Raw genomic sequence first — 18,415 nt, forward strand, 5'->3', positions numbered from 1 at the left:
AGAATGTTCAGAAACATAATTAAGTTAAATGCGGCCTTTATAAGATGTTCAAGAAAACTATCACATAGAAAGCTTGGAACTCTGCGAGATTATTCCATCCTTACGACAACCTTCTTTTTTATTTTTTTTATTATTTTTTATTTTATGTTTTTACCTTTTCGACATATTGCTTCGTTTCATTCTTGCTGGGATTCAAATATAATTTACGGCAGCAAGATGCAAACGGGCTTATCGTTACCGAAAACAGCGTGCTTAAATTTAATATTAAAGCACCAAAATTCAACACATGCAACTTCTTCCGACGCGAATGTGCCCGATTTGACTCGCCATAGTCGCCTTCCGTAAACTCGACATCGGCTAATGGAAGCTATACAACGGCACGCAAACAGCTATAGACTACTAACAATACCGGTTGCACTAAATGACGATCTTGCTAACCGTCAACACTTGCAAACTCTCACGCGAACTGCCGTTTCCTACCACTTTAGGCACAACAGCTAGTTTTCTTCCCGCGAAAGAAAGGCGTTTTTCACGCACGTTCTTCCATGTCAGCGTTGCCTAGGCAACGCTGACAGAGAGGTGCGTGAGCGTTTGACCAGACGAACGCAACCAGAATTCATACCACGTAGGCTGCAGCACAGGTATTTTGGACGGCTGCAGTGGTGGCAACAAAGATGTTTATAGGTGTCACACGTTATCCTGGCTGCACTGAATACGTGTCGGACAATAATTGTTCGTGACCACAGTTGTAATGCCAGCTATAGGTTTAGCAGTGGACACCGGACTTGCAAGTACACAGAGCCCGATCGCGAGCACAACCACCATAATGGTACATTTACAGCGAAGAAATGCTTGATCCGGCGCGACTTTCGAACGCTTCTGCTAATTCGAAATATTTAATTATTCGAATTGACTTTGTCGCCACGGTTGAAATAAAGAAAGGCACCTGTAGTTACTCTCTAGCGTGACTTGCCGATTCACAGAGAACGTGCAAAATTCAATTTTACGTACAGTGTACCCCCGTATTAAGTACCAACTCAGTCATCAGCTTCTGTGATCCCCTGACGTCCTCTTGCGTCGTCTGTGCCTCAGCTCAGTTCCATTTTCTTTACCCAATTGCAGGGTAAGAGGCGGGAAACTTAGATCCGGTTAATCTCTTTCTCAACAAGCACTTCCTACTTCGACCTAAGCGTGCGTTTCTCCAGTATGTTCGTGAGGCCTCGACGACGAGGACGTACACGCCCTACTTTTCGATTCGACTGTCCTAAGCACATTACGTAGACAAGCAGCTCGAACAAGAACTCCGTTTTACTTGACCCATATCGCCCTTTTTTCGCTTGCCAAAGTGTTGGGTCCATGGCCACAAAATACAGAGCGTCGCAAATCGATAACCGCCCCCTCAAGGCTTCTTTAAAAAGAGTCATATACTTGATAAATACTGACTGCACAGCACCACCTGTGTATCTTATTGGTGCGTCATGGGTGAAATATACTGGCGCACCTACATCTCCAGGCTATTTCATCTGCAGCTTTTCGCAAAGGGCTTTCGCCCATGAGTCGGCACATATTCTTTACCTTTCTCTTTTCACATTATTTGCTACAATGCAACGATTTCTATTATATTTTGTTTAGTATCAGTTTTTATCCTTTTTTTCTTATTAACGAACTGGAAAGAGAGTAGTCGTTGCTAGCATACGGGTGGCAAGGGTGCCCTGATTTCCTTCGAATTTTTATTTGAAGAAGAAAGAATGAAAAAAATTGTCGCCATGGCGTCCCTCGGCAACTTGTCCTAAAAAGAGAGGAACGAAAGAACCACATTCTCCTCCCTTTGTCAGGATGTGCGAGTGAAACACCGAAGTTGTACCGCGTTCACAGACATTCGTGGCTCCTTTTCTCGTCCTTCTTTCTTCTGCTGCTGCCGCGACGAATAATTGTATAATGCTATCGGATAGCCGTGCGAAAGTGACGCAATGCATATTTGTCTCCGCGGGGTCAGGCATACCAACAGAAGCCGCGTGAGGTGTCCGGCGGTATTTTGTGAAGCTCGCGCGGCAGTGGGCGAGGAGGAAGAGCGGGGCATGCGCGCACCTTGCGCGGGGGCGCAGCCGAGCATGACCGCCGGCACTGTGGCCGCTGTGCCGCCGCCGCGAGGGGCGGGGGTCAGACCCGCGGCGTCCCCGAGCTCAGCGCGGCCCGCAGGAGCGCTCTCTAGGCGTCGGCGGCGGCATGAGATAGGCCGCGCACAAATTGGCCCATTCGTGCTCGCCGAGGCGGAGTAAACGCGGCTGTCACTTGAGCAGCTCGGAGGCGACAAGAGTGCGCGCGCGCGCGCGAGCTCTCGGCCCGCCGGGGTCTCGCAGATAAATCGTCACTGCGTGGCATGAATAAGCAACGAAGAAGTCCTCAGTTTCCGATCTCGCCCCTCGAGAAAGAGAACGCCCTTCTTTTCTTCTTGTGCCTTTTTCCTTCTCTTTTCGCGTTCGTTTCTTGCCTTCTTGCCCCGGCGTTTCCTTCTGTCCAAGTAAACAGGCGCGCGCCTTTCGTCTACACACGTAATACGCACGCTCAGAGCGCGGCGCCGTTTGCCCGTTCGGGGAAGCGCCGCCCCGGACGTCGGAATCCATCTCTGCTCGCTGGCTGCGGGAGCCCGCTGCGCCGCCGCCACGCCGGGAGGAGATGCCACCACGGCGGCGGCGGCACCGGCGTGCCAGCGTCGTCGTCGGCGGCGCCGACCCGCCGCACGTGTGTCGTGCCGTTTGGGGCGGATATTACATCTCGCCGATTGATTCCTCACGCGTATACTAATGAGCCCCGAATGCCCATTTGCATAGATATACGCCTGCGCTCCTCGGCATATTGCGCCTTCTCGGTAGAGAGATGCGCCTTTAGTGAGCGCATCTTCTCACTTCTCTCTCTCTCTTTATATATATATATATTTCTTTTTTTATGTATATACCGCGTCGCCCCTGCTTTTCCTCCACTTCCAGGCGGGGGAGAAGCCGCGAACGTCGCCAGCTCAGAGCGGGCTCTCAAGTGCGACCCTCATAAATGCGCAATGATGCGCACCACCGCGCGGAGATGCCTGGCATGGGTGCACGCAGCCGCAGATGCGGCGGCGACATGGGCGCCAGTGTGCGCGCACCGGACCTGAGTAACAGGGCGTGGCGGGCGTCACTCATTTTGCGCTCGAAGGTGCTGTCGATCGAGCACAAAATAACATATCGCCGATATAAACAGACTGTATACGGCGCAATGACAGAACACAGCTGCGGCAATGAACGCTACCAATGTTCGAAGTGTACGTCGAGATCACCCTCGACGCTAAAAATAAAAAAAGTATGTGGGTTTGAAGACATAATCTTTCTAATTTGATAGACGCTATGGTACCTCGAGAGAGAGAAATGTGGCGGATATATACAGGGTGTTTTACGCAACTTGAGCCAAACTTTACAAATATGCCAGATGCCACGCATACAGCTGGACCAAACCAAGGTAATGTTGTTTGCCGTCACTTGGAAATACTCAGAATACATTTTATATTCCACCTAATTTGATAATTAGTCTCAATTAATTGATCAACTTCTCAAATATTATAATTAGATGAAGAGTGTCAAGGAGAAAATTGTAGAGCAACATGAAACTCTCCCGATACAGCTTTCTGTTGCTCAATACGGGCTGCATAAAAGTGTTTTTTTCGAACGTGAAAGAAGCCGGCGAATGCACACAAAGTGCCTCGAGCGGCCAGTCACGCGGCAATTTTGTGTTTATTCGCGGGCTGATACTACAGAGAACCTACTATCACCGTAGAAAAGTATTGCATTTCTACAAGGTGTTTTCTTTTTCTCTGACGCATTCAGCGCAAATATTGCTATCAGCAAAGTTTGTCCAATGACTTGTTGCGAGGAGTTAATACCACTTTGGCTTCTTCGGCTCCAGTATCTGTTGGCTGTGTCTGTATAGCTTCGCCCTCAGCGTGGCACAGTTGCCTGGCCGTTTATTAAAGCCTTAATGCGCAGAATTAGTGCCTGAATTCTGAGATCTACTTGTTGTGTAATCACCTCCTGGCCATCGACTGAGAAAATAACAACAATATATTCACGCTGGAGCTAACAGCTCACTTGCATGCCGCGGAAGACACTGCGAGATGCACTAAATATGAGGCTGAAGACAATAAACAAGTTGTCCCCGTGCATTTGATCGAAGTCAGTGAGCAAGCGTAGAAAAATTTTGCGAAGGGTTGTTCAGATAAACGCGCCATCTTACGGGATAACTTTTGAGTTAGCTTCACACTTTTATGAAAGGCATTTATTTAAAGAAATCCAATGATCATGTTAAAAACCTACGCCTGCGTTAATTGCTACGTCTACACACAAGAAACTTGACTACAAAATAACTTAGACGGGTGGCTTTATAAAGCGTCGGAAAACCGGTTTTGAGAACCGCAAAAGTGTTTGTTTTCTCATTTATCTCTTTGCCTCTATTTTCGCTGTTTTCACGTGTGCCTGTCGGAAAATTGGACGGGTGCCTGGTTGACCTCCGTGTCTTCCCGTCAATGTTTCTATCTGTCTTTCCCTCTCCGCATGACTGTAGAATAACCAATACATTTTACGAACTTTCCATGCTGGCAGAACAACAATTCACTCGCCAGTGCTTTCCTAACATTTGAAAGAATTTACAACAACAACAACAACAACAACAAATGCAAAGTGAAATGCAGAGGCAGAGAGGCGCCGTGGCCCGTGGTTTACAAAAACGTCGTTTGTGCCCCGCTTCCAGGTAACAAGTGCATATCATGCGAATAACCTCTTAGCAGAGCCTCCCGGCGCTTTAATAATAGAGCCCATTGTGCTACAGCTGCGGCCGCAAGAAGAACATCAAGTGCTCGCCGGGCAAACGCGGCGGCATGCAGATATACGCCTCCGGGTGCACGACACATGTACACCGCGCGTCCGAGCCAGTCCAAGCTAATGATCACATGCAGTGCCCGAAGTTTGCTCCGCCGTGTGCGTGTGTGCGCACACGAAAAAGAAAAAAAAAAGCAGGAGAAGAATAACTAGAAAGATACTTTTCTCGAAGCGCGGCGGCGCGCGCAGCAGCTGAGGAGCACGGACGCCAATTCAAAACGACTTAAGCAACCTTCGACAAAGAATCGGCCACATCCGTTCAGCAACCGTCTCATTTCCGCGCCGAAACCAGCCATTGAGGCGCGGGCAAGGCAAACGTTTGCGGGGCAAACTTTCTAACAAGGCGGGCTCACGCACGCTTGCCGTCCCACGCGCTGTTGGGCTCTCATGCGGCCGCTCCTTCTCCTTCGCTGTGCGTGCGCGCCGCGACCGCCTCGCATAAAAACAATGACTCGGCGACGCTGAAGAGCGCGCCGCTGGGGCGCCTGCGAATTTCGGCTCGAAGCGAACGAGCGCCTTTCTGTTGCGTTACTCGGCGCAGGTCGCCTCAGCGCGGACATTAGAACACGAAAAGTTGATGGCCAGCGAAGAAGCGCTCTAATCTTGAGCGGTGCCCGTCCCGCGTTCAGCCACCCACCTCCCACCCCTCTTCATCCACGTAGTCGCTTTCTTTTTTGCTCGGTCTTCCGCATGTTTCGGCTAAACCTCTTGCTCTGATTTTGCCTAAACTGTCGTGCCCCCTGCTTCCCTTTCCTTTATTTTTCGTTATTTTTTTATCTCTGAAAGCCAACTTCACCACACCGCTTTTCTTTTCTTCTTTTTTTTTTTTTTTTTTTTTTGCGCTCTGCCATGCGAAGCGAACTAAGCGTCGAAAAAGGCAATGATTAAAACGGTCAAAGACGAAAGAAATTCGCTTGAAACTCGGGAGTTTGTCACAATTGCTGCGCGTGAGGGTGTTTGGGTGTATGAGTGAATAGTTGTGACGTTTGAAAGAAATAGTTAACAGCTCGCAACCGCGTCCAGTCCAACTCACTTCTTATGTTGTGGTGCGAAGTTCCAGTTTCATTTTACGGCACAGTTACTGGAGGGCTTGACATTACAAGATCCCTAAGGCAAACTTGCTTAACTTGAATCGTATACTAAAGCGAAGTTAATAAAAAGGTTATACTTGTAAAGTACCCTTTCAAAATTTTATTTTAATGCGTTCCGAGGTAAAATTCCGGTTACTACGGGAGGATATGAAGACTAAACTTTCGTTTTCATTTGTTGAATTTCAAGCCGCAACAGTATTATCGGTGCGACAGTGTGACGTCACAGATTGCAATGCATTTTCACGTATTCGGGTCGTATGCGTTCGGCGAGTTTTCGAAACTTGCTAAATTGAATATTTGTTTCAGTTAAAATGCAATCCACACCTTCTTTGCCAATAAACGTACAACTTGACCTTATATGTCAGGTGCTTTCGAAATTCATGACTTCCCAGCTAGCTGGTGCAGGAACATGACGATGTCGCCACCCGTCTTACGTTCTTGCGTTTTTTCCGTGGTTATAGCGTCTCTTGAAACATGACTTAAGATATCTAGCCTATATAGCTTCGTCTCGGCCGGAGACCATGATTGAGCTAAATGAGAAAACCGTGCCATAAGGGCTAACTAATTATGCAACACCAGTTCCTTAATGATCAGCCCTAGCACCCGCAGCTGGAAAATGCATATGAAGTTATACGAGTATACGGTATAGGCAACATTTGATAGATGCTCATGAAAAAGAAATTTGAAAAAAAAAGTTCTTTTATATAAAAAAGAAAAAAGTTATTATAAAGATAAGGATTTCGTTCTCTCTCGCGTACCATTTACAGATTCTGTCCGAATGGAACGTGTGAATCTAATAGGCGCGCAAAATGTAATTTAATTTAAGTTAATTAATTTAATTTAATTAACATTTAATTAAATTAGCTTAATAGGCACGCAAAACCTGTCTTCGGCGAAAAGCGTCAGCACGGAGGTTATGAATAAAAAGCTCAGAACCTCCAAATATCTTGTATCGGCTATTCAAATATTGATTACACACCCTTGTGGTTCTCTCTTAAGGCGTGCATGTACTGTCACAGATAGATGAAACATGAATGGTATTATAGTTCGAACGCGAACAGATGTTGGGAATTGTTTTAAATTCTGCTGTCTTGAAATGCCGCAGCAATTCATTGACGCTTTCTAAATATTATTATTATTATTATTATTATTATTATTATTATTATTATTATTATTATTATTATTATATATGCGTGTGTATGAATCATTGACATAAACAAACAAGAAGCAATAATACAGCTGAGCTTTAAAGGCATAAAAGAACAAAAATATAGAGTAAAAATAACAGTAGGAACACGTTTACGCATATAAACTCGCAGAAGGCTCAAGCGAGCGCAGCCAACAGCCTAGGTGGTGTTGCAACAGCACGACACTTATAATTTGCACGCCTTTACGTGCATTATGTTAAAAAGAGAAATCTAGGAAGAAAAACTAGTACCAAGGTCACGGGCACTTCCCACACACACCTGAAATGAAGACAATCCACATTATTTGCGGTAAAGGAAGGAAACATCTTAAATTCCAGCGCGATTGCGCACGTTTCGGGTACCACAGAAATAACCTCCGAGATCGGGCAGCGCGCTGTCCTCGACGAGCCCCGCCTGATCTCGGAGGCCATGTTGCAAGTAATAGAAGTTTTCACTCGCATCAACTCAAGTTTAGCGCAACGCAACTGTTTTATTCCAAGCAAGTTGGCCTTCCTTCTTCACAACGGTTGTGTCATGTGCGGTGAAGATGTGCTGCTGTATGCAGGCTGCATGTCGCTGGCCTCGAGATGAGAGCACATGTCCAATCTGAAGGACCTGCGTTTTCTTGGTGCATCGTTTCGTGAGTAAATCGCTCGTGTAAGAAATCGCAAAATGTAAGAATGAAAATCAAATGGCACTCCGGCACGAGCTTCTTGTTTTCTTGTTCGCTGCTTCGTTCACTCCGTTCATATTTCATTTGTTTGTCGCCGCAGGCACGGCAAGTGCTGCAAACAACGAAAACATTGCATCAGTCTTGCGTTCCGTTTAGGCGCGAACAGCAGTTATTCATGCGACAAATTGAAAAGATTATGCTGTTAACAAACACCCCGCCCCCATCTTTGGCTTTGAATATGTACGACATGGAAACAGCAGCGATCGTCGTAGAGGTAGCTATAGGTATACACATGGCGCGCCCCAAAGACTATACAAGCGCTGTTAACCACAAAGGTCGCACCGACTGCCTCCACATCTGTCCAGCGTGTATACAAAAGGCATGCGAGCCCGTGTCGCGTTACTTTTTGTAGGCGTCATGGGGATCCGCATTGGTTGATTTTAGTCTTTGCATGGGCGAAGTGATTACTCTGCTTGTCTTGTGCGACATTGAAATTTCAAATTCGTAAGTCATTACTCAATAAATCCCGTCATTGTGTGGATTTGAGCGCAATAAACAAAGTCTATCGGAGTTTGAGTTTAACCTTTCTTTTTTTTTCTGTCCTTTTCTCGAGCGTACGAGTGCATATAGAATATGTTCACGAGTACAGCGGTAGCTTATAGGACGACTGCATAGAGCGTATACATAGTGGAGACAAAAAAAAAATAAAAGAAAAGAAAGAAGTGTATACAGAGACAAGCAGCTACGGCCAAGTCGAATCTTTAGTGAAAGCTGCTCGAAGATTTTGCACGTCTAGCACACTTAACGCTCTTCATACTAGGTCGACCGGCTTGTATGTTATACCACGAAGAACAGAGGAAAAAAAAAAGTGATCATCTGTTATATAGCGACTTATAGTCATTAGGTTTCCGAAGTCATTCATCTCGAGAATGGACTGGAAACGAAAGAAAAACCTATAAGAACCTTTCCTTCTCAATTCCGTGTATGGAAAAACTCGGTGAATGATGAATTTTATGGCGTATATTTCTATTAACATTTTATATTGTACCTAAAGAATTGTGAACGATCAGCAGCGCACGCCCTGCAGACTCCGGCTGCAAAAGGCCAAGCTAGTGGCATAGGACGGTAGAAGTTGGTGGTTACGCACCAAAGAATGTTCATTCCCATATCAGGCGCGGCAGCTCAGCTCTTGTCGCTCCTCTCAGTCTGAAAGAAACCGCCAAGAACGCAGAGAAAGCTAAACTCCTTCGGATGATCACTCCGCTAAGGGCCACAAAAAATGAGGCATCGCTCTTGGCGAAAAAGGGGCCTCTTTACTTTTGCGCAATCAGCCACAGTGAGGCGTGGGCCAGAGGCATGCGCCGTTATACACTATAGTCCTGCCGCGGGAAGCAGTCTTCCCACCTAGCATTGCCGGTTGACTGCCTAAGTGCTTTTCTCTCCCTTTTCGTCTATCTCGGGAGAACAGAGACGCAAGTAAGTGAATGTAGAATGTATAACGCTCTTTTATTGGTCAAAGCGGACGACCGCGCAGTCCACCGAAGAAAGCAGGCGGTTCTTCCCCATACCGTCGCCGGAAAAACACAACCCCTGCGATATGCAAATTGCGCCGGCTGCGTAACATTCGTTCGCTCTCTCTTTCCTACTCTCTTTGAGTTTCTATTTCTTCTCTTGCCCTCTATTTCCCGGCACACTTAGCATGGGCCGCACTTGTAGCCTGCGCACAGCCGCTGGTCCTTTTCGCCCCTCGCTTCACCGATTTACTACCGCTTTCCGAAATCGTGCACGAGCCAGGTCGAGAAAAATATCGAGAGCAGCGCTATTTAATTTCAAGAGCTGTCCGTATCCATTACCATTGTGGATCCATTTAGAGGGGGCGCCTGTTTTGCGCAGGGCGCCTGTGTGCGCAGGCGTGCACGCGGGTGGGGAATTCGGCGGCCCGGCAAGTGAGCCGAGTCCCGCAAAGCAACGGGGAAAAAAAAACGTAAGAGAGGAGGCGTGCGCGCCGAGGGTTGCGAAATCGCGCCACGCAGGGAGCAAGGCTTCCCTATTTGCATGGCCCGGCGTAGTTTGTATGCAGCCTGGGGCCGCCTTGTAAATGCAGCCACGCCATGCGAACGTAGGGAAGGGGGAGAGATCAGAGCGAAGGGACGAAGAGGGGATGGCGAAAAACAGACGCAAGCGCAGGCGCTACCCCCACCCCTTCCTTCCCCGGTTCCACGCCGAGCACGCTTTTGTTCATCGTCCCCTTTTTCTTGCTTTCCCCGCGTGTCCCGTCGTTTGTTCCCTTACCTTTGCGTACCGCGCCCTCTCTCGCCCCCTAGTGTCTGAATGTGGATGCCCACTTCGCGAAGCTGTTCTTTTGGGCCCGAAAGAGCGGTAAGCACTCCAAGTAATCAGAGTTTTTACTCGGCCGAGCACTCGGGCCCGGCGCGCCGCGGCAAGTGGCGGCGAACGCACGTCGAAACTGCGCGCACTGAGTGCCGCGCTCAGTGTGACGCCCCCCCCCCCCTCTCTCTCCCTTGCGCGGCTCGAATCGGTGAGCCGTGCATGCTAAACGATGAAGCCCGGCTGGGCGCGGCTATCCGTGGTCAATTCGCGCTCCCTCGCATGTGCACCTTGAGCTCGCGCTCTCGTCGGGCCGGACGATGCGTACGCCGATTCCGTTGCTGCGCACGTGCCACGCGAGGAGACTCCCTCCCTCCCTCTCTCCCTAAAATATGAAAGGGCCGCGTTAATTTCAAGTCCCATCATGTTTCTCATTTATGACCCTCAAGATGCGAAGCTTGAGCTGCATCTTCTAGTATTCGCTCCCGTTACTTTAGGTGTGGGGAATCTTCTTTTCAGCCAAAATAAGTGAGTAAATAAATAAATAAATAAATAAACAAAACGTGAACTAATGTAAGGCACTGTGAAAATATTACGGAAATCTTCATCCTACTGCTACTACTGCGTGTTGCCACACCTACTAGTAAAAATATAATATCAATAAATATGCTTCGCTTGCTATTTATGAAGTCAGAAACGGCAGCTGTTGCAATTGGTTTAGTTGACCGAGTCATACGGCGCAGGCTGGTTCGCACTCCTTGGGCGTTTACAGATGACACTGGAATTGAACTACATTCACCAGGCGTTGGCTACTAATAGAGTTCGGCGGATTCGCATTATAATATTCCACTGGCATGCGTTTGGTTTTCCTCCGCTTTTGTCGGAACACATGTCAGTTCTTGTGTGGTTCATTGAGACAAGTATTTAGTTATATTTTTCGGTGATTATTTGCGCCAAAGGTCAAGGATTTACCAGCAACTCCTACGACATATCCACTGAGCAGTTGTTATGAACCTGGTCGCTGAGGAGGAGGGTTTCTCTCCTTTTTTTTAAAAATCTTTCGTGTTCTGTCTCAGGGGCATTCGTTGCAAATGTAAACAATGTATGTAGTTGAGGCGATGCGGTGATTAGGTTTACGTCAGTGTCGAAGCTGCCATGACACAAAGTCCATGAAGTCCAAACGTGGTGTGAAGTACAGTGTATTCTTATTGGGCGAGTATTAGAGGCCTAGAAAAAGCAATCAATGTCAATTTACGCATATATTCACAATATTTAACGCGCCTTTACTTAACTTGTGTCGCAATAAATCTTAATTTCACTGTTTTACTTTTCTTTTTATTCTGAATTATAAACAGTTTATGACTGGAAGAAACGCAAGTATATCCGTTAGATGTTTTACTTAATACTGCATACTAAATAAGTGCTGAAGCTTAAAGGGACACTAAAGGTTACCAGAAAGTCAAGTTAAAGTGGTAGAGCAACGTTCTAGAACGTCTAAGGCGTCAATATAATCGCCAACAGAGCTTTAGTAACCGAGAAATTGAGGTAAATGCATGACACGATTTGAGACCCCCCAGCGACATTCCGGTACTAGCCCGATGACGAAAGCACTCCTCATAATTTGTGTTACTAATACTCAACTACCCGTATTAAAAATATTATTTCATTCGATTATAAGACGGAAGAAAATGCTACTTGTCTACGTCTATTGGATTCTAAGAAAAAATAACATTTTGACGTTACCCTTCAGTAGTATGGGTGGTCGAAAGGTTTCGTTTTCGCTCGACTCTGCGCCGCGCACGCTTTGTAGTTTCAGTAGCTTCGTTATCGCGTCGTGCTGTGCGGGTTCTGCTGGCTCGCAAAACTTTCATTTGGAACAAGCAGCGAGAATGCCACGTCCATGTGATATCGTGGGAAGCCCTCGTTGCTTTCCCGCTCCGGAGAGCCGGTGTCGAGGCCGCCGTCGTGGCCGCCGTCGAGCCCTCAGCAGCAGGTCGCGCTCGTCAGTGCTCAAATCGCTGAAGTTGAGCCCAGCATCGCGAGCCAATCTGTCGTTGTCAGGGTCCATTGCAACGAACGTCATAGAATGAAGTACCAGCTTATGGTCGCGCGTTTCTCCTTCCGCTAGCCACCTCACTCCCGCTTTCGCTCTGCTGTCGGCTCCGTCTTGGCTCTTTTTCTGGCCGCGCGTTTGCGTTTTGCGCAGAAAAGACGTAGCGCCGTCTGCGGACGCCGTTCCACTCACCGATGGCGCAACGTCACTATGAGACCATGATGTCAGTACTCCTCGATCGGAGGGCGGGCGATTTGAACTGCGCTAGAGGTACGCGGACGCTTCAGAACGCATTTTCTCTTAAAGTAAGTCTCTCCTTGGCACGAAACAAGCGTTTCGAGGTTTCTGGGATGGTATTTGAACAGTCCACGTTGACTTAATAGTAACCTTTAGTGTCCCTTTAATGCGGGCTATGTGACACGATACTTCGAACTTGCGTGATCCCTGTGCATAACCGCCAGCACGTTTTCAAGTTTCGAACTGGCTCACACGCACAATTTGCCCTGCAAATCTACAATGTAACTGCAGAGGTGTGTCGTCAGCCCCTGGAAAGTCTTGCCAGGAGACATATAAATTGCGTATAAGTATTAAGTAGATTTTCCGCGGTCCTTACAAGCCTATTAGCGGGGCAGAGAGACAAGTTACCTTGGAGAGGTTTGTTTCGGAGGGATTTGCCTGGTGACTCGCCTAGCATGAAAGCAGACTAAAGCGATGGCGTGTGAAATGACACGTACCAAATGCACGAAATTCTCACATCCTACCCACACACTGTCAGTTACATCGAAAACTATAAGAGCATCGGTTGAGAGCAGCGTTTCGCAGGAAGGTTAGAGCTGCCTTCAATGGCGAGAGAGAGCGAGAGAGAGAGAAGGCAAAGGAAATACAGGGAGGTTAACAAGAGATTAACTCTGGTTCGCTACCCTGTACTGGGGGAGGGGCAAGGGGATGCGATATGTGAGAGAGAGAAGGATAAAAATAAAGTTAAAAAAAACCTGCACACACACGCACGTACACACGAACTGTTTGTGTGGGCACTGTCACGCAGCCCGCAAAGGCGTTCCTAGTGTTACGCACTGTAACCGTACAATCCTACGTCACACAGTGCACAGTCACAATTTGTCAGACAGTCGCGTGTCTTTTAGGTACCGCAGCAGCGCCTTCATAGCGGATCGCGCTGATGTTCGCGTGGGCTGCAGTTTCCAAGGATCTTGTCTTCTGCCATTGGGCGCTTGTCCAGTTTGTCTAGGGTGGCTTAGAGGACTGCTCTTTGCCGGTTGAAACGAGAGCACTGACAAAGAAGGTGCGTGATTGTTTCATTGCACCCGCAGAAGTCACAAAGTGGGCTGTTGGCCATTCCGATAACAAAGGAGTACGCATGTGAAAATGCCACTCCAAGCCATAGATGGACTAGAAGGGTGCAGTCACGTCGTGGAAGCTCGGGCGGAATACGAAGCTGTAAATTAGGGTCCAGGGTATGAAGGCGTGCACTTGTGAACTCAGATGAATTCCATTGGGCTAATGTCAAGTCACGCGCAAGTGCGGAAAGCGCGGAAATGGCGAGGGTCGCACAAGCGTCGCTGATCTACGCATGGTCAAATTTGCGCACATGTGATTCTGTGCAGTGTGCGTCTCGAAAAAATGCCCTATAGACCCTTTTTGTACACGTTGTGGCAGCAGTACAATTATGACCCCAGAAAACTTCCCGTCATGCATTTCTGAGAGGCAGTTAGCCAAGAAAACGGAAGTATTTCATCGCATAGCTTACTGTAGGCACATGTTCTTCACGTCTTCAGATGTAATGAAAGTGCGCCATGCGTCGATCTCATGTACGGGCTTTTTTTGTTGCACTGAACAATAAAATTCACTTGTCGAACATTCCATCTTTACAGCAAAACTGAGGCCAGCTGGAGGGTTCTGTAAATCTATAGGCTATTGTAACTTGTGTTGTTCCAGAGGGCTTAAGCGGAAGTCTTCTGCGAAGCCTGTTTGTAAGCGTAAAAAGGGTCTATGGAGAGCTTTTTTATCCACGCGATAGCTGGCATGTGCACTGCGCCGCCGGAAGGCGTCCGCGGTCTCAGTTTTCGGCTAGCAACTGTGCGCGAAGTGACGTGTTGCGCACTTTGCTTGATTATAACAAATGCGTGTGCTTGCCAGCCTGTTATAATGCAAACAATACGATTTACGCGTGAAGCTTACCCGTGTGCAATTTCGCGTGAACCTCGCATCAAAGACAGTCTTGAAGACGACTGCTCAGCATAGCGGAGGCATCTATACAGTGTCAGGTGAAGCGTCCTGTTTAACTATATAGCTGTTACGGGTGGTCATTTTCGTTCCTGCCAACTAAAGTAGCGGACGTTTACTCGTGAACTACAAAAAGGTCTGCGGTATAACGTGTTCTCATATATTTCATTTCCTCTAACCTTATAGTTGATTAGTGCCGTGATCGCGAATGAGAGCAGGTAATGGCTCAGCGTCTTCGCGCCGTAAAAGGGATAATGAAGAGAAATATTAAGGCAAGCTGTATTAGTAAGCTACGCTTCTGTAATACCAAAGCGACCAGACTTACCGCGAGAGGAGTCTTAGCAAGTCACAGAAGATGCGAAAAGATCAGTGACGTCACCAGCCTGAAGTTCTCGCACCAGCCCGCCGACGCAACGGATTCTGACAGCGTCTACTCGGCCCTTATTGTTATTTGTTTACCGCTAAAGAAGGACTACATTGCATCAAAAAGACACTAAATACACAGCCTTGGAAATTCGGAGAACATCTTTTTTTCGCAGCGAAACGGCCCAAACAGGAGAAAATGCTCTGAAATCCGTGACGTCAAAACGACTTACCGGCGTTCATAGTTCGGCGCGGATGTTAAGAAAAGATTGGTCTTCACTTTCTTTAGTAATCATACACCATTTCTCACCAACTGGCAAAAATTGAGTGTTGAAAGGACAATATACCAGCTTAAACTGATTTAGTGTTGCTTTTTAGCGTCTCTTTAATTTGTGTGTTTTTCCGACTGCAAATAACGAAGAGAGAGGGTGAGTAGGCATCGTCAGTGGTACCAACAGAAAGTTACTGAAAACCAGGAATCCACTCCCAGTCCGCGGTAATTATTAAATACACACATTTAGGCTGAATAAAGAAATACGGCCTTATACGGGCGACCAACTATGAGCGAAGCTTAGCGAACGTAGGGTGTGAGCATGGCCGATAAAACAGCATTCGCGTATACAGCCAAGTTTCCATTAAGTCAACAATGCAGGGTCCGAAGACTTGTTATAAAAGTACGCCATTGAACGTGCCCGTTGTAACGAGGGCTATAGGACAGCCATGGAATGACCTGCCAACACGCAACAACTCGGCCCTAAAGATCCCGTGGTACCAAGTGTTTTCATTGTCTTTGGGCAGCCAGGTGCTTCTGAGCAGAGCAACCACATTCATGCGGCTATTTGCTGCGACCCACCTGGTGTTGAGCTAAATGGCGCATTTATTCTATACAAGACATATACATTAAGACATCGCAAAAGGACAAAACAGGCAGCGACTCATACTATAATTTGTCACCTGAAGTCATTGAAGCCCAATCCAGTATATAAAGGGTGCTTCACGCGAGCTGACCATTTTTTGCATTGTATAATCAGGACAAACGAAACGCAGTGCTGTTACCACTACCAACAATGCACGCACTGTCCAAGCCTTATAACCTAACTGTGTTGCGCAAGATGACTATGTAACCATTATTCTTATGCAGGCTATTGTATATTCTTTTCCTTTTGAATACAATCTTAATAATCAGCTTGAGAACAACTTCATGTCGTCCCATCCGTTGCAAGTGGCGCAAGGTAATGAACTGATTTCAAAACAAAATGAAACAGGAAAAACAGGTTTACTAGAACACCCAAGGGTTCCAGGAGGTCTACAAAGTACGAATTCATGTCTTGAGCTGCTCAGAATGCCGGATGAAAAACTACAAAAAGCCCTCGTTGCCTGGGCCCAAAGGGTCGTTCCTCGTGAGGGGCCATCCTAGGACTCGGGCCTGCCAGATCATAACTGAGCAGAATCTCAATAAAGTTGTTACCACCACCATGTCTTCCATGTGAGTGACAATGTTAGCAGCCAAGAAACCGAATTCGCATTATCCTGCCATCAATTCTAATCACTATTAGAATAGGAAGACAGCATGTTATTGTCGGTATGTCTACAATGACGTTATAGCCGTAGCGGGCAATTGCTATGTAGCTAACGGCTGTTCCCTTTTCTTCTTCTTTTTTTCTCTTTTTGTGGGAGACAAAAATAAACAAACGAGTTGTTATCGCCGTTTGCTGGCGACGGCTGCATCTTGTCGCTTGATTAATATTATAAGATAAAATATAAAGCAAGTATAAGTTCTTGACGGGTTTCTTTTGAGTCCTTGGTCTAATGCAAACAGCGCAGCCTTGATACAAGTGCCGCTATATATATATATATATATATATATATATATATATATATATATATATATATATATATATATATATATATATATATATATATATATATATATATATATATATATATATAGAAAGAGAGAGAGAGAGAGAGAGAGAGAGAGAGGAGAGAAAGGCAGGGAGGTCAACCAGTCCAGTTGGCTGCCCTAGACTAGGGGTAAGGGAAAAGGGAATAGAAAGAGGAAAACAAGGAGATAGTGAGCACTGAGGGCTCGTGGCAGGATGCATAGGGACACTATACGCAGTCTCTTAAACCGGTGCACTTCAAGTAGTGTACAAGTGCACGAATCGCCTTTTGTGCCAGTGACAGGTGTGCTAGCCTTTCGGCAAGTCACTGCGATAGACGCACGGCTTTCGGGATGCCACAACGCTGTGAACTTCTATACAGTACACACACCTCCTCCTCATATCGTCATCATCATTCATCAACCCTTTTCATGCCCCTCCCTTTTCCTAGAGTAGCAGGCCAGAGCAAGATATATCTGTCGCATTAGGTAATGCTTAAACAGAAGAATGTGGAGCAAGCTAAGCATAAAGGTATCTCTTGAAACGTTCTCGTTGAAACAAAGTCTACGGATGCCTGGGGTACACAGGTTTCAGGTGCACAAATTGGAAACAATTACACACTATGCAGTACAGTCAATAATTGTCACAAATGCCAATGTCTTCAAAAAAATGTTGTGATGCACTTTGTGATGCACTTTTGATGGCCCTGGGCCAAACACCCGGGGCAAGTTAAAAAGAAAAAATATGATGCGAGTCAATTAAACGCAGCTCTTGTTCGAGGCGCTGTCTTTGTCTATATTGTGTGGGACAGTCGAGGAACAGCTGGAATACGTCCTCCTCGTCGTGGCCGCACGAATGTATTGCAGAGGAAACGCGCTTAATTGGAAATAGCAACTGCTTGGTGTAAGTATTTCCGAGGCGGAGACGATGTAAGAGGGTGTCGATGCGTCGTGAAAGCTTGGGTCTAGCTGGTACTCAACATGTGGGTCAACTGCATGCAAGATTGCTTCCTTTGTGCTCTCTGTGAACCAGTTAGACACGCACAGATCTCTCTTGATGTTTCGTAATATTCGCCGTGCGCCGAAATTTTGACGTGGAAATAAGGCAGCTTTCCGAATTGTCATGAGCCGTTTTTGCCAACGCATCCGTCATTTCATTTTCTTTGATTCCGCAGTGACTTGTAACCCACATCAATACACGTGCGTCTATTGTCCCGGAATGGTATATTCAATACACGTAGGAGCCGCCACATAATCGGTGATGACGACCCATTTTCGCGGTGTTTTTTTACAGTTTGGTGAAAAAAACATAAATTATGGGGTTTTACGTGCCAAAACCACTTCCTGATTATGAGGCACGCCGTAGTGGAGGACTCCGGGAATTTGGACCACCTGGGGTTCTTTAACGTGCACCTCAATCTAAGTACACGGGTGTTTCCGCATTTCGCCCCCATCGAAATGCGGCCGCCGTGGCCGGGATTCGATCCCGCGACCTCGTGCTCAGCAGCCTAACACCATAGCCACTGAGCAACCACGGCGGGTAGTTTGGTGAAGCCGTTGGATACTAAAATGGCTCCGCGCTCCGATGACATAGAAGACAAAAGAGGACCCAACCGACACGCATATTCTTCGTGCAACTCTGGAATGTCAAATGCCGATGTTGTACTTTCTGTAGCAACGGAGACATCAATGT

General features: G+C 46.9%; 1 protein-coding gene across 2 annotated transcripts in view; it reads left to right on the forward strand.

The window, feature by feature from the left end:
- LOC126546260 (T-cell leukemia homeobox protein 3-like) overlaps positions 1-18,415 on the forward strand; it is a 79,646-nt gene that overhangs the window by 21,531 nt on the left and 39,700 nt on the right. The gene's annotated exons all lie outside the window — the stretch shown is intronic.

Source organism: Dermacentor andersoni, chromosome 1 (assembly GCF_023375885.2).
Source record: "Dermacentor andersoni chromosome 1, qqDerAnde1_hic_scaffold, whole genome shotgun sequence".
Lineage (NCBI taxonomy): Eukaryota > Metazoa > Arthropoda > Arachnida > Ixodida > Ixodidae > Dermacentor > Dermacentor andersoni.